Source organism: Trichosurus vulpecula, chromosome 2, assembly GCF_011100635.1.
Source record: "Trichosurus vulpecula isolate mTriVul1 chromosome 2, mTriVul1.pri, whole genome shotgun sequence".
Lineage (NCBI taxonomy): Eukaryota > Metazoa > Chordata > Mammalia > Diprotodontia > Phalangeridae > Trichosurus > Trichosurus vulpecula.
Genome location: NC_050574.1, coordinates 269,857,562 through 269,874,164, shown reverse-complemented (window position 1 = coordinate 269,874,164; position 16,603 = coordinate 269,857,562). Strand labels below are relative to the sequence as shown.

The window sequence follows — 16,603 nt, the reverse complement described above, 5'->3', positions numbered from 1 at the left end:
CACTGACTAGAGCTCAGGGATGTTCCTACCTTGATGTCTCCTCCAGCCACTCATGAAATAATAAAATGCATGAAGAAATGTGTTAAAATGAAAAGAAGAAAGGAGGGAAGCTTTCATCTGAAGGAAGCTAGGGATGCTGCAAAGTAAAGTGATGCATAAGTGAGTTCCAGACACCAGAGACCAATGGTACACAAAGACAGAAAGATACTGAGAACAGCTAGGAGGCCAACTTGACTAGGAGAGAGATCAGGGGCTTTTGGTGGGGGGCAGGGAGGAGGAGTTTATATTAGACACTAAGAATAATTTTATTGGTCATGTGTCACTGAATCATGCTACTAAAGGAAACATTGCATCTACATTTCAAAAAATGTGTGATTTCATCTGTCCATTGATACCGATCTCAACTCTTAAACAAATGGTCTTCAGGAGTTGTTGTGGCTAAAAAAGAAAACATCACCTAGTAGTCAACTCTCTGGTATTGAGCCTCTTTGAACTCAATTAGTTTAATTCTCAAATCTTCACATTTGTGCCTTGACCCATACATATAACCTTTCTAACCTGGTAGGCCTACCAGTGCTTGTCACCCAGTGGTATAGCCTTCCATGATCCAGAGTCACCTCTGAGACATGATGAGGGATCCACATAGGATCTCAAATGAAGGAGAAGGATTGCTTATCTATTTCTTTCTGGAGAAAGCTTTAAAACTGAGGATTGACTCCCATCTAACTGAGATGGTTTTGTATAGAGGTAGGAAGATACGTCATATGAACTTCTGGAATCCCTTCCAATTTCTACCATCATCTTGTTTTCACTCCAAGACTTTATGGAAGTCATTGCTCTTCTTAATCATTTTTCCTTATCCATAAAATCAATTAAATAAAGATGATTTTTAAGGTCTCTTTCAATTCTGACATTCTATGATCCTGTGGGACTCTCCTCACTCCAGCATGTCTGTTTGATTTCAGAAAAAAGGATAGACTTAAACTGAAACCTGATGAGATCTGTCTGCTGGTACTAGAAGAAAGCTACGTGGTACAGGGGAATCAGACACTGGGTCTGGAATCAAACCCAGCCTCAGAAACTTACTAGCTATATGACAAGTCATTTAACCTCTGTCTGCCTTAGTTTCCCCATCTGTAAAATGAGGATAATAGTGGCACCTCTCTCACAACAGGGTTATAAGGACAATGTTTGTAAAACACTGAGCCTAGCACTTGGCATATAATAGGCGTTTTAAAAATACTACCTTCCTTTTCTAAGGGCAACAAGGATATAAAATAAGGCCTGGGAAAGAGAGACAACATATATTTTGGACATAATTTGGGGTGGGAAGGAGAGGAGGCGGGCAAAGTTCAGTCATTTCATTAGCCATTGAGGATTCTACCCAATAGTTTCATGCCTGGCCTGTTATGGAAAAGGAGTTCCATGTCTTCAGAGGGAAGATGAGTTGACCAAGGTTAATTTTCCCCTGCCTTCCCAAAGCTAAGTCAAAGGAGAAGGGCACACTAGATAAACTAACATTTTTCAGGGGAACCCTAAGGATGACCCTCCTAGCAATCACCATTCAGCCAGATGGAGTTGGAAACTCCTATGCCCTCTAACTCCCTTGGAAGGTCTAGGTCTAGGAGAAGCACATACTTAACTCAGATCTAGTCTCCTTGCTTGCTGCCCCAGAGATCAGGGGAAATTCCTGGGACTTACTACAGGAAGGAGGGGCTGGTGGGAGCCAGAAAAACAGGGAAGATGAAAGAAACAAAGTGAAGCTTCCTTGGCCTCACTAAGACTCAAATGATTTTAGCACACAGTTATTTGAGATCTTAGTGGAAGCAGATGGAAAAAATAGGGAGTAAGGCTAAATGGTTACAGGACACATTCAAGTGAAGGGTGAAAATTCAGGCAAATGAGCAAAGACCCCTGTGCCCTCTGCTCAAGGAAAGATTGCAAAAAGGCAGTGTGAGCTAGTGGAACTTCTCCTGAACAGGACTCTGCTACTAACTCACCCAGTGACCTTAATTAAGTCATTTCATTTTGGGAGGCCCTTGGTTTGCTCATGCAAAATGAGAGGGCTTGGATGGTATGACTTGGAATATGCCTTCCAGCTCTTCTCTTCCTGTGATTCTGGTCAAAGGTTCTTTGACCAGAAAAATAATCCCCTTTTTTTGTTTTTTAATATATCATGAACCTTTTCTGCAATCTGTTGAAGCCTGTGAAGCCCTTTTCATAATTATGCTTTTAAATGCAGGAAATAAAGCACACAAGTTTACAAAGGAAATTAATTGTCTTGAAATAAAGATGCATATTTTCCCCATCCAAGTTTATAGACTCCCTGAAATCTGGGTTTGTGGACCCCAGATTAAGATTCCCTATTCCAGAGTTATGCGTCTAAGATACAAGGAAAGGCAAATGAAAATAACTAAAGGCTTGGAGAATAGTGGATGTGAAGAAAGCATTAGAGTGCTGGGATTCTTTAGCCTGGAGAAGGATTGAGTTCATTAAAGCCTTCTGGAGTAGGGCAGCTGATTAAAAGGAGAGTGCTAGCCTGCTATTTTCCATCTTTCTTTTTTCGGGGGGGGGGGGGAAGCATGAGGGGGTGGTGGTAGGGAATTCTCTGAGTAGAAACTCCCTTTTGTTGTTTGTCCTTTGTTCTCAAAGAGGGCCATGACATCAGGGAGGTAATGCCATGACACATACGTGAATTGGATTTAAGTGAGGCAGGGCTGTGCAAAGTCGCCAGCCTCACTTTCTCCTCCAGAGCCATCTGGATCCAGTGACCAGATATTCATCAGGATGACTGGAAATGGCCCCACAGAAACTCCCTCTTCCAACAATACAGAAAAGCAACTCCTCTGTAAGATCCAGTCTTTGAAGGCACTGAAGGACTTGCCCTCAGTAGCAAATCACTACATATAAGAGGCAGGATTTGGAAGAAAGTCTTTTAAACTCCAAAGAATGCATTGCACCTTCCAGGGGTGGGGAACCTATGGCCTGGAGGCCACATGTGGTCTTCTAGGTCCTTGGGTGTGGCCTTTTGACTAAGTCCAAGTTTTACAAAACAATTTTTTTTTTATTAAGGGGATTTGTTCTGTGAAGTTTGGATTCAGTCAAAGGGCCACACTTGAGGACCTAGAGGGCCACATGTGGCCTTAAGGCCACAGGTTTCCCACCCCTATCATGTAGCTAGGCCAAGAACAAGGAAGAGAAGATGGCCTAGAATCACAGCTGAAGGGATTTGGGCTAGACAGCTAGATATATGTCTTAACAAAGGACAAATGAGAACTGGCTCCCAAGAGGGTTTTGAGACATCTTCTCTGAAGGGACTTGGGTACATATTTTGGCTTGAGACCATGGGATGGACTAACACCCCTTTCATATTCTGGAAACAGGTCTCCCTAGGGTGGGGCACAAGAGGAAAGCTGACATTTGTGATTTAGAAGACAAAAACAGACAGAACAGGTAAGGGCAGAGAAGCAGGCCTGCCCTAGGGGCTAAGAAAACAATTAGGTCTAATTTCTAATCTCTGAAAAACTAGATTATACATCACAACTAGAGGGTCTGTGAATTAGTAGGAATTAGACTTGGGGGTAACAAGGCACCCTCGTACACTGTTCCAAAGAGGCTATGGGCTAGGCTCCATGTGGGGATCAATGAAGAGGAGGTGACCCCAGCATAAGGTGGGTAAGTTGGGCCACTGGTTAGTTTTTAGTGAGTCATTACTGCTCTATCCAGCCCAGAGTAAAGCACACAGGACAGGCCTCTCCACAGATCCTTGAACAGTTAGATATCCTGCTGCCCTGGGGGCAGAGGATCTTCCCTGGGCACCCTCTATCTTATCCTGAGTGAGGGAATTAGCAGGCATGTTCCTCAGGGCAGATGGTGGGAGCCAATCATCTGGAATGGTGAGGCGGAGGCCAACAAATATCGATTCTTTTTCCTTTCACACAACAGTTGAGGGACTGATCTCAGACCCTCCTGGCCATCTACAAGATGTCTCTAAAATTCTTTCCATGTCTGGGATATTGGTCTAGACTCACTGACTGGGAAATGTGTTTCAGAAAGAACATATAACCACACCCTATCCCATTCTTCATGCCAGCCCCAACCCCAAACATTGTGGGACCTATACAGGCCTTGAAAAGGAAGGTGAAAGGCAATGAGGGTACAGAGAAAGCTCAGACTCTTCTGTTTAGCCCTCCCCCCATCTGACTCTAAGAAGAGCCCCTCACCCTCTCTCTTTCCCCCATTCTGGTCCCATTCCTATATCTACCTTCCATGCCTATTCATCGACTTCTGCTTACCTAGCTCAGACCAGATGCAATTCTTTGAAAGGTAAAACTGTTGGGGAATGACAGCAGGTAGGAGACAAGTGACACCAGGAGTGACTCATGTGGTAGGGAGTGAGGGGGGACAACCTCTGGTTTAGTCATCTGCCTGGTCCCCCACCCTTAGGCACCAGGGAAAGAAGCCAAGGTGGGGAGAAGGGAAGCAAGGGAACAGGGTGGAGGGAGAACAGGGAGAGAGCAGGAAAGAATGGCAGATGAACAGTGTGGGAGGGACATTTAGGCTCCCCTTGTTTTATACCGCACGGCCCTTCCTGACAGCTGAGCTCACTGGCTGCCTGAGGCTTGTGCTGTGCCCAGCAGCTGGCAGGGAGCTGCCTCTTTGGCAAGAAGCTGATGCCAGCACCCTCCTCTAGAGCTCCGAATGATGCAGGCAGTCAGTGACACCCTATCATTGGCAGGAAAAACTAAGTCTAATCCCTGACCCTGGACTGTGAATCTCTCAGGAACCTGCAAATCCTGAAGACTAGGAACAAAATTAGTGCCTGCACTAGCCTCTGGAGGATGAATTGTGCCTAATCTTGGGCTATTCCTTCCATGATGACCTCTGACCCACTGCCCCCTGACACACACCTATATGAATGCCCAGCAAGAACAGGACATGAGTAGGGAGAACGGTGTTCATCTCTCTACTTCACCCAGGGCAGATCCAGGTACCCATTATGTGCTTTGTCAAAAATGAGAGGGAGAAGTGAGTCTGTTTAGGAGATGGGGGAGTAACCGGAGCTAAAGTGACCAGGGTTGAAGGCCAAGTGGGGCCATGAAGTAAAAGGGTGGGAGGGGATCTAAGGGAGGAGTACCAGGCCCCAACCCTGGTTCTGGACTGAGAGGTGGTCACTAATTCTCCTTGGCCCCTTTAGGGAAGCCAGAGACAAATAAGCCTAGACAAAGATAACCTATCAAATCTGCCATCTAGAAAGCAGCACCCAGACTAAAGTGAAGCCTTCCTCCCAACTCCCTGAACCAGATATTAAGGCAACAGGGGAGAGCCATGAGAAACACTAAGGAATCAGGACAAAGGAGAGTCAGGACAAAGCCCAAAAAAAAGCAATGAAAAAAAAAAGAGGTAATAGAGAGGGAGAAAGAAATGGGAGTAAAAGATGGCGGAGAGATGAAAGAATGGAAAAATGTGAAGGGGGGGATGAAATGGAAACTCCGGGAGTTAGAGGAAAGAATTATAGGATCAAAGATTTAAACCAGAGCAAGACTTCAGAGGTCATTTAGTCCAACACCCTCATCTGACAGAGGAGGAAGCTCAGGGCCAATGGGGCCAAATGATTTGCCCAAGTTAATGATGATATGAGGTGCTAACCTAAACCCAGGCCCAGAGGCAGAGTGTTAGAAAGATTTAATCACAGAGGGAGATGATAGCTTTTACATCTCTTTTTATGGTTTGTTTGAAACTAGCACAGTTTTTCTCTCCCACGTTACACACACACACACACACACACACACACACATATGAACTCCCTTGCCTCCTTCCCCTAGTGCCCTCTTTAACAAAGCCTGAACCTTAGGCCTCATTAATCCATTTTATTTCATTTCAGAAAATTTTTATTAAGTACCTACTGTGTGCAGAACGTTATGCTGGGGGATATACAAAGTTTAGCTAAGAGGCCTTCTCAGTTAGAGCTGATTCTCCAGGACTTTTGTCTAAGGATTTAGAGCTTTCACTCCATTCTAATCTTCCAAGATCATTAAACCCCACACCCCATGGGAGAGTATTGTGCCTTCCTGGGCACTGAATATTGGTTTGGTTCCCTGAATTCAGAGGCTGGCTGCACTTACCCACCCACCCCCACCACTGCTGCGGCTGTATTCTGGTGCTCATTTCCACTATCTGCCTCTATCATTCTCTTTCCCCTGTAGCTACACAACTCCTGACCACAAGAGAGCATTTTCTAGCATTTATTTGCAAGGGAAAAAGAATATATGATGTATAACTTCAACACTAATATACCAGGAGCAGTTCATTATAAGTGAGTATGTAATAAAACTATGCAGTCTGGGTGGTGTCAGATCTTCTCATTTAGTCTAGCTGTAGTCCCCTGGGCTTAACTTGGCCCATGATCCTCTCTGAGACTGAATATCCAAGCATAGTATCTGGGTCACTCTTAAAAGTTGATGGCATTTTCTGCATCAAAATACCAATTTGGGATGGGCTTGCCTGGGTACTCTGGCTTAAGCTACTCAGGCAGCTGGGTGACTGAGCAGACAGAGGGCTGGGCCTGGAATCCGGAAGACTTGACTTCCAATTCTACGTCAGACACTTACTGGCCATGTGAGCCTTGCAAATCAGCAAACCTCTGCCCACTTCTGTGTCCTTGTCTGTAAAATGGGGATCATAGTAACGCCCACCTCCCAGGGTTGTTATGAGGATAAAATTGGGTAAAACATGCTAAACCTCCAAGATTTATATAAATGCTAATTATAATTACTATTTGTCCTGCAACTTCTAAGTCACTATCAGATAACTGGGAAAACCCATGATAGAAAAGTATCTTTATTTATTTTGGGGGGGAGGGGGTCCACTCACATCCCTGCCTAATCATCTGCTTTCTCACTTCTCCTTTGCTTCAAAGGAAGGACAAGGAAAATAGGACATGTGTTTTTCTTCCATCACCTTCAAAGTCAGAATAACTCAACCATAGACACTGGTGACCCCCACAAATTCACAAATGCTGATGTAAGCTCCTTGAGGGCATGGACTGTCAGGCTTTTGCATTTGTATCCCCAGTTTCCAACAGAGCACCTGGCACATTGTAAGTAGGTTCTGGTTGATTGGTAGATTAACAATCTCTTTCCTTGTCTATGCGGATTTCACATTTCTAGTATACTGTCCGCACATTCTTACCTCTATGTCTAAGACTGTAAGCTCCCAGAGGACAGATGTCATACATATGCAGTTCGATATGCATAGTACCAACTATTATGCCATGTGCAAAGCAATTATTTTTTAATTAGAATTGACAAGTTGGATGCTGACCTTGAAAACAGAGGGAGAGACCAGAAAGGGAAGCCAGCTTTGAGGAAGGCAAAACTAGAGTGAGTGAAAGCCAGGGAGAGCACATACAGGGTCTTTCCTCCCAGGCAGCATGGTGGCTGACCAGATAGCAGGCTAGGATTGGAAAAGAGTTAGATGGGGGGTTGGCCTAGTTCGCTCAGGAAGTTGTGACAGCCTCTATAGCTAGATAACAGATATTTTATGATAAGATTACCATGCTCTGTAGGATTGCTTAATTTGTACTTTCTTTCTCTTAGTGGCTAATAATGTCCTTTTGAAAAACCCAACCTCCATCCCTCTGACATTGCAGGGAAACAAAATTGTTAAGTTAGGAGAATTCTGGGGTTTTTTGGTCTCCTGGAAACTAAGTAGTCTACTGGCTCTGTTAGAGACTTAGGAAAGAGGCCATCCCCCAAAAGCTTTGTGGTGCAAGTGAATGAGGATCAGTTAAGGCAGGAAGAGACCCAGGCTTAGGCCCAGGTCCACCAGAGAGAACAGTTTCCTTCCTACCTTGGTTATGTTTCTTCTTGGCATGTCCAGGAAAGTGTATAAGGACAGTTCATGGATAATGACGGCAATGGGAACATTGGTCTGAGCAGTCCTTTGCTTGGGGGATTAGAGGTGCATCAGGCTCCTGTAGCTATAGGCTAGATAAACAGTGACTCAGGGTGGCAACCGATAGAAAAGAAGTTAGTCAATAAACATTTATAAAAGGCCCACTATGTTGCTAAGCACTGGGGATACAAGGTGGGAAGGTAACAGGAGGTAGAGCTGTCAACTAGTATTTTTTAAGTAGGTTCTAGAGCTCATATACATATAGTCAGTCTCCATCCACCACCACCACCCCAAATCACCAAGACCCGACAGAACTCCTGCCCCATGGCCTCCCCAAGCCATCTATTTTCCAGATATGGTTTACTTTGTCCTTCAGGGCTGTCCCTGATATTCACTGTCTTTCAGTTTCACCTAGATATGACTAACAGGAGTGGGACCTAGAAGAAAGTGCAAAGAAATTATATCACTGAGTCTGGGGTACGCTTCGCAAGTGCTGGCTCCTAGCCTACCTGGGCAGCTAGGTGAAGCAGCAGATAGAGCATTTGGCCTGGAGTCAGGAAGACCCAAGATCAAATCCAGCCTCAGGCACTTACTAGCCATGTGACCCTGGGAAAGTCACCTTAATTTCCATCTGCCTCAGTTTCCTCATTTGTAAAGTGAAGGTAATAATAACACCTACTTCCCATGGTTGTTATGAGGATCAAATGAGATAATATTTGTGAAAACTGCCTAGCACAGTGCCTAGCACATAGTAGGCATGTAATAAATGTTTATTGATTATTGATAATCAGTTGCTTTCCTTAGTTGCTGCTTCTCCAGCCTGTCGTCGCATAAGCCTGGTGTACCCCCAATCCCCTCAGCAAAAGATGCCTCAGAGTTCCCCATCATCATCTAAGAGCTTTCCTTAAGCACTTCCTTGGACATGCCATGAGGAAACAAACACAGTTCTAGCTTCTTTTCTTCTTTCCCATCTTTTACTGGAAGCCTTTCCCAACCCCTCCCAACTCTAGTGCCTTCCCTTTGCTAATTATTTCCTATTTATCTTGTATACAGCTTCCTTTGTCTATATCCTGTTGTCTCTCCCATAAGACTAATCTCGCTGAGAGCAAGGACTCTCTTTTGCCTCTTTTTTGTACCCCCAGAATTTAGCACAGTGTCTGGCATATAGCAAGAGCTTAATAAATGCTCATTGATTGATTCATTCCTGCCTATGGTCATTTCTTTACATCAGTCATAATGTGGTTTGCTCTGGCCAAGCACCCTTATCCAAGAATAGGTCTGATGGTGATGGTAGTGGTAGTGATGAAGGTGGTCGTGGTAGTAACAGTGATGGTGGTGATGGCAATAGGGTGAAAGGAATAGAGAACTACAGAGTCAGGAAATCGGAATTCAAATCATGGCTCAGACACTTGCCGGGTGTCTTATCATAGGCGAGTCACTTAATCTCTCTAGGCTTCAGTTTCACTATCAGCAAAATGGGAATGATTCTGCCTTAAAGCACCATGGAAATGTAAATTGGTAAAAGTTGTAGTAAGGATTCCAGTAGGGATGAGAAAGGAATAAAGTGGAGGTCTGGAGAAAGGAAAAAAGGGAAAAGGAGAGAAACAATCTATCAATAAATATTTCTAAAGTGACTACTAAGTGCCAGGCACTGTACTGGGTACTGGGCACTGGGGAGAGAAGGGGAGATAGTATGAAGATGGGAAACCAACCTAAGAAAGAGCACCCCAGTGTGGAGGAAAAAGGACAAGGAAGAGAAGCTAGGAAAAGAAAGAGGGAGGGAGGGAAGGCAGAAGCAGGCATGATGGGAGAATGAGGGAGCGGGGAGGGAGGCTGACCTGTGAGAAGAAAGCAGCTCCCTTGCTCTCATCACTCCCAGGGCTTGCCCCAGCTTGTTAGCCTTTGATGGCTGATCTCCACCCCATCACAAAGTTCTATTTCATCCCCCTGAGTGAGCAGTGGACTTTGTGTCAGCAGAGGAAGGTGTGTGAAGCTCCCTCAGCTTCTACCCCTCCTGTATGACTATGCCAAAATGTCATAGGCATGTGTCCTGAGGCCTGAGGGGTCAGGTGGAAAGCCAACATTTTATGAACTTCTCAAGGAGTGAATAATAGCAGTAGTAGAGTCCTTCCATACTCTGCCAGGTAGTCTCCCTGACACCATCAGGATGGGCTTAATCTTTTCTGGGGAGAGACATTCCAACCCTGGGCAAAGATAGACTCTTCTCTTGTGCTAGACCTCTTCCCCCGAGTCCATAATCCCTCAGCTGTCTCAGGTAAGCCCTAGGAAGAATTTTCCAGAAAACCAAATGGTTCCACAGTCGCTTCATGAAGTCCGGTCAGGCCCCTGAGGGAAGCTGCCCAGCTAAAGGGGCTCCCCCTAGAAAGTTTTGAAAACAGTATCGACTTCAACAGAAAGCCTCAAGGCCAGAAGATATTCTTCTGTAGATGCCTCAACAGTCGTCAGAACAGGGCTCAACACACTGGGTTAATAACTATAGCCATTTAGATTCTAGATGGTCACCACAGTCCTTTCCTACTTTGAGATTCTATGATTCCATCCAGCAATGGATCAGGCTTCCTTATGAGACAATAAACTCCATGTCATTGCAATGGTTTGGTCAGAGGCAACATGACCACTTATCAAGAATGCTATAGAATAGGGGCAGCTAAGTGGTGCAGTGAATAGAGCAACAGCCCTGGAGTCAGAAGGGCCTGAGTTCAAATCCAGCCTCAGATACTTACTAGCTGTGTGACCTTGGGCAAGTCACTTAACCCTAATTACCCTGCTTTCTCCCTTCCAAAAATTTTTTTTTAAAAAATTAAAAAAAGGGAATACTGTAGAACAGGGGTTTTTGACCTTTTTTATTGTCATGGTTAACTCTGTCTTGGTCTGGTGAAGCCTATGGGTCCCTTCTCAGAATAATGTTTTTAAATCCATAAATAAAATGCATAGGATTATAAAGGAAATCAATTATATAGAAATATAATTAGAAATTTTTTTAAGCTTTGTGTTTGAAGTTAAGAACCTCTACTTTAGAAATACCCAAAGCCCATGCCTCGGATAAGGGTTGGACTAGATGACCTCTAAGACACCTCCCAACTAGGGGCTTCTAGGATTCTATTTTTCTAAATGGAAGGGGAACTGATAACCTCTTCTCCTTTCTCAGGGAAGAAGGACATAGAGTTAAATTTATTCCTATCTATCACTGGAGATAATGGGGTGAGAACTAAGAGTCCCAAGCACTATTTTTAAAGGTCACTTTGCAGTTTAAAGGCTGTGGCTAACATCCAGACCACCAGGAGTAATAGAAATACACGCCCAGTACATATCTATTGTAAGTCATTTCTTTATAGCCTATTAAGAGGAATAGGAGACTCTAGGCCCTTTCTCAGAATCACAAGATGTTATTGCTGTATGTTACTATAAAGAATTGGACTAAATAGTCTTTATGGTTTCTTCTAGTCTATATCATACGATCCAGTCCAACTCCCTCATTTTACAGATGAGGAACTAAACCTCAGAAAAGTGCAGAGATATCCCAATATGGGATTAAGTGGCACCCACATCTTCCTAGTTTAGAGCTCTTTCCAATAAAATATAATTCTTTCTCTTCCCTGATCGTGTCTCTCATCCTCCTCAGGGATACAGAGTCCCAGCTTCTCTCATTGGGACTTTATATTGGCTCTGCTGCTCCTTTGCCTCCTGGTATTCTATTCCCTCTCACATATCAGCTCTGTTCTCAGTACAATAGCTGTGATCTCCCTCCTCCTTATGTTTAATAAGGTGAAGACTTATAAATTCAGGGGTGGGTGTCTCCTAAGAAGTACATCAGAACCTAGATAAATTCAATTCAATCCCATAAGTATTTATTGAATGCCTACTACGTACAAGGCCTTATGGCAAGTACTGGAATGAGGGCCACAATGATATGAAAATTAGACATCTCCTTATTTCCCACACACTATAGTCGTTTTACTCTTTGGTTTCTCCATCATTCCCCCAGTAAACTCATCATTGAGAAATCTCCTTTTGTAAGATCCAATTCACCTTGTTCCTCACGCCTCATCAGTACCTTCTGGCCCTTTGATTTGAGGGTGGAACTGTAAACTCTTCCATTTAAGGGGAGGGGACAGGGCAGACATCTCATTTCCCACCTGGCTGTACTCTTTTTGGACTTCTTTAACTTCTCTACCATACCCACAGGAAGCTAAATAGAGTAGATAAGAGTGCCAGCCCTGGAGTCAGGAAGACTTGAGTTCAAATTTGCCCTCAGACACTTAGCTGTGTAACCCTGGGCAAGTCACTTGACTGTTTGCCCCAGTTTCTCATATATAAAATGATCAGGAAAAGGAAATGGCAAACCACTCCAGGATCTTTGCCAAGAAAACCCCAAATGGGGTCATGGAGAGTCAGGCATGACTAAAGGACACAACAACAACAAAAGCCATCTCCTCACACCTGACCTTCACTTCCCACTCTCATAGTCTTACATCCTCCCTTTTCAGATTCCTGTTTTATATCTTCCTCCATTGTAAGCTCCTTGGGGACAGAGATTGTATTTCTTTGTTGTATTTGTATCCTTTGTGTTTAGCACAGTGCCTGGCACATAGAAGGCACTTAATAAATGCTTATTGGCTATTAACTATTAACAACAGACCCAGGTCCTGCTTTCCAGGGGCTTACCTCTAGTGGGAGGAGTGGCAGGAGCTGGAGATATGTAAGCAAGTAGCTACAATATAAGGTAGAATACAATGTGTCTATATGGGGATATATAATTATTTTGGCCCACGATGCCAAAAGGTCATGTATGTTACATTTCATCCCTACCCCAAGGTTCTCTGGTACCCTTAATGGGGATTTGGGGGAGTGGGTTCTCTAGTTTCTCTGCCATTGGCTCCAGCCCCCACAGATTGTGTTTTACCAGTTTTAAGAGTCACCCCCATTCCATTTAATCATTTAAAAGATACACTTTCACAAAGAAATATTTACTTCAAAAATTATAGCAAGAAGAAACATACAAATATCGCGCCCCAAACACATAATCTCCCCGTCATACCATCTCAATTTCTAGGGAGGAAAGAGATTAGGTTCACAGCTGAATTCAGTTCCTACACAGCTTTGTCCTACCAAGTTCTGTTCAAAGCTCTCCTTGAGCTCAAGACCAGGATACCCTGGCCTCCCAGGGCTTCTATGCTGAGCTGGTTGCAACATCCACACTGGAAACCTGCCTCTCAGTTGGCCATAGATCTAGCTCCCGGGGCTAAGGGTTCCACTGCCTACGGCTAAACCTGAAAGGGCAAAGCAAACAGATCCAACCTGAAGTCCACTTCTTGGGGCCACAGAGTCCAAGTAGGGGACAGAGAAGGTAGCCTTTCCCTCACCCCCACTGCATGGAGCCTGTGCTGTGGGCAAACAGGACTTTGATCCCCTTGCATGCCAAGAGAAGGGGGGGAGGTGTTTAAGGGGGAAAGGAAAGAAGGAAGGGAAGGAGAAGAGGGAGCACAAGGAAGGGAAAAAGAGACTGTTCTAGTGTGCTAATTTCAAAGACACAGCCAGTTCCAGCTCCATGGCCAATAGAAAAGGGTTTATTACTCACCCATGCGTTAGGGGAATGCAGGATGTCTTCTCTCAAAAGCAGGTCTCTGGTGTCTCCTACGTAGGTGCCTCCATTTTAGGTAATCTGGAAATGAGCAAAGCAAAGTGTCATTACATTACAGGTACAAAGAAAGTGCTCTACAGGGTTCAGAAGAGGGAGCAACTCCATCTCCTTGAAGGAATCAGGAAAAGCCGGCAGCCATCGAAGAGAAAGGATGTGAGCTAAGCCTTGAAAAGAATGGCTCCAGTCCCCACCAATAATGTTTTCCCAATTTTATGGGTTCTGTGTACCCCAGCTACATTTGAACACTTTGATTAGCTTTTACAAAGGAATGTTTACTTCAAAGTTATAGCAAGATCAAACACAAAAACATCCCCTTCAAAAATTAGGGGCATAATCCACCCCCCATACCATCCGAGTCTCTGGGGAAGAAAGGACACATTTTTTATCAGGTGAAGGTAGATTGAGCATAGAGAAGGGAAGAGAGGGAATTTGAGGTGTCAGGAACTCCATGAGTCAAAACTCAAAGGTGGCCTACATGTGACATAGTATTCTAGTTTGACTAGAGTGTAGACCATATAAAGGGAAATAGTGGGGGATAAGTCTGGAGAAATAGGCTAGTACCAAATTATGGAGGTCATTGATGATGAGCTAAGGAATCTGGACTTTATTTGATGTCAATAGGGAACCACAGAAGGTTTATGAACAGGGAAGTGATAAGAGCAGACATGTATGTTAGGAAGATAACTCAGGTAGAAATGTGCAGAGTGAATAAGAGGGAGGAAAGGCTGGAGACAGCACTTAGCGAGAGCAAAGAACTGGAAACAAAGGAGATGCTTATAAGTTGGGGTATGGCAAATTACAGTATGTAAATGTGATAGAATATAATTATACAGTTTTGTTGTTGTTGAGTCGTTTTCAGTCATCTCCGACTCTTCATGACCCCATTTGAGGTTTTCTTGGCAAAGATACTGAAGTGGTTTGCCATTTCCTTCTCCAGTTCATTTGACAGATGAGGAAACTGAGGCAAGCAGGGCTAAGTGACTTACCCAGGACCACACAGCTACTGTCTGAGACCAGATTTGAACTCAGGAAAATGAGTCTTCCTGATTGCAGGACCAGCACTCTATCCATTGTACCACCTAGTTGCACAATTATACATTAAGAAAAAATAAATATTAAAAATTCAGAAAAATTTGGGAGATTAGATGAATTGGTGTAGAATAAAATAAGTAGAAATAAAAGAACCATTTACACAGCGGCCACAATAATGTAAATGTAGGGGCCAGAGAACAGTGAAAGACTTCAGAATTCTTATCAGTGAAGCCACTAGTGGTGACTTCAGAGGTCTGATGCTGAGAAATGCTTCCCTCTTCACTGGGGACAGAAGGTAGACCAGCAGTTCGTGTTGGGGCATAGCTTGTCTGACATAGCTGTAGTTTTCATTTGTGTGGTTAATGACACTTCCTTGTTATAATGAAGGATGGGGGGGCTAGAATAGGGGGCAGATAAGGAACAGCAGTGAACAAAGGTTCATCACTAAAACTTCTTTCCTTTTTTTTTTTAAAGACTGAAGGCAGGGGGCCAAGTTAATATTATTGTTACAGTTCAGGTACTGCAATAGTCTGGGTGAGAGGTGATGAGAACATGAGTTGGGGTGGAATGATGCAATAGATGGCTTGCAGTAGAAATGACAGAATGTGATAAGTGATGGGATGTGGGGGCTGAGAGAGAAGGAGGACCCAAAGATGACAGTGAGTTTTTGATCCTGGCTGATTGGGAGGATATAGCCATAAACAGAAATAGAGAAGTCGAGAAAGAGTTGATTTGGTAGGATGATGATGATTTAGTTTTAAACTTACCCATTGGTACATGCCCAGTCAGATGCCCACCAGGAAATAGGAGATTGAGTCTAGAGCTTCAGAGACACGTCAGGGCTGGATATGGGGATTTGGGAGTTATTTCTGTTGAGGTGACAGTTGAAGGGTGAAGTAAGTAAAATGAGGTCAGGATGGCTCAAGAATAAGCCACTGTCAGGGACCAGAAAGAAGAATGGATGGATGCCCAGAAGCTCGAATGACTCAACTGAGAATATACACCGTCAGCCTATCCAGCTGAGATTACGGTCAGTGTGTCCTAGAGTCATGGCGTCTACACACACACATACAAGCTAGGACCCATCTCCCCCAGGAGACAGTGGAGCAAGTAACAAAGGGTTTATGAAAGAAGCTATGTTTTTCAGAGGGAGGAGGAGTGGGGGGAGGTTTTATCCCCAGCCATCTTGTCCGCTGGACAGCACTTCGGGGATCAATCACGTGTGTCCTCTTCTGGTTCGGGCTGAGGCGGGCAGCAGAGAATCTGACCTCAGAACCATTTCGTGTCCATCTTCATAGACCCAGCACCTGGCACCTCAAAAGGGTTTAATAAATGTTTGCTTATTGACTGATGACTGATTGAATCTATCTCTACGGCATGAGCATAGCTCTTGAAGGGAGGGGGGAAAGGAGAGAGACAAGGACAGAGGCAGAGATGGACGTGGAGAGACAGGAAGCTCCTCGAGGGAAGGGACTGGTTCCTGTCTCTCTTTGCATCCTCCCCTCCCACTCCTCTGCACCCAGCCAAACGCCTTCCTGGGATAATCACAGCACAATTGAATTAAAACACAGAGTGTTAATTCATGAACACCAGCTTTACCGTCTTAGTTATAACATGATTCGTGTTTTATACTCTCTTCACATTTAGTTTCTCAGCTGATTTGGAAGAGAAGAAGGACAAGACGGTGGCCTCAGTTTACAAATTAATAAGAAGACTGGTTCACATTTCTATAGCTCCTGCCATGTGCCAGACCCTCTGCTAAGCACTTTACAAATGTTATCTCATTTGATCCCTGGAAGGCAGGTGCTCATTTTACAGATGGGGAAACTGAGGCAAACAGAGTGGTTTGCCTAGGGTAACACAGCTGTTAGGTGTCTGAGGGCAGATTGGAACTCAGGTCTTCCTGACTCCAGCCACTGCACTGCGCCGTCTCATACAAGAAACCTGAGTTAGGGGCAGGGAGTGGGCCTGTGATTTCATTAGTGTAGTGAATTCCTGCATGGGGTAATTCTC

General features: G+C 44.3%; 1 protein-coding gene across 2 annotated transcripts in view; it reads right to left on the bottom strand.

The window, feature by feature from the left end:
- The window catches only part of TRIM29 (tripartite motif containing 29), a 74,119-nt gene extending 59,536 nt beyond the window's left edge, over positions 1 to 14,583 (bottom strand). Inside the window, exons 1-2 of one of the 2 annotated variants that reach the window (XM_036742661.1) lie at positions 14,545 to 14,583; positions 13,496 to 13,579 (exon numbers count right to left, since the gene is read on the bottom strand). The gene's annotated coding sequence lies outside the window, so the exon portion shown is untranslated. Of the gene's footprint in view, positions 1 to 7,851; positions 7,913 to 13,495; positions 13,580 to 14,544 lie in introns of those variants that run through there. The other variant, XM_036742662.1, reaches the window with a different exon arrangement.
- Positions 14,584 to 16,603: the final 2,020 nt, after the last annotated feature.